Raw genomic sequence first — 426 nt, 5'->3', positions numbered from 1 at the left:
AATGAAAGGTATAACTATGTCAATGTAGTTTTGTAATTTTTGAGTTCTCCTTATGTAATTCTTAAAATGCACATTGTGTTGCATTCCATACAATGTATTTCTGTATTTTATATGATTGAATTTATATTTTTTTTATGTGCGTCTGTCTTTATGTGTTGTATAAAGGACAGGTTTTGCAAAAAAAAAAGAGAGTAAATTTTAAGGGGCTTATTGTCCGTCAGGTCTTAATTGCCTATATTGGACATGAATTGGTTTATACGATTCGAGTTTTACGCCCTCACGGCTTTTTGATGTTTGCGTGTTTAGGTGGTATCAGCCATCTGCACTTATGGTAGAATGACCAAGATCTTTAACGTGCCATTGTGGTGACACGGGGGTGGAAGATGGATACCGTCTCTGGGTCTGCACATAAAGTTGACCCGTGTC

Source organism: Littorina saxatilis, linkage group LG1 (assembly GCF_037325665.1).
Source record: "Littorina saxatilis isolate snail1 linkage group LG1, US_GU_Lsax_2.0, whole genome shotgun sequence".
Lineage (NCBI taxonomy): Eukaryota > Metazoa > Mollusca > Gastropoda > Littorinimorpha > Littorinidae > Littorina > Littorina saxatilis.
The sequence above is the reverse complement of the archived record's forward strand: the minus strand, read 5'-3'. Positions refer to the sequence as shown.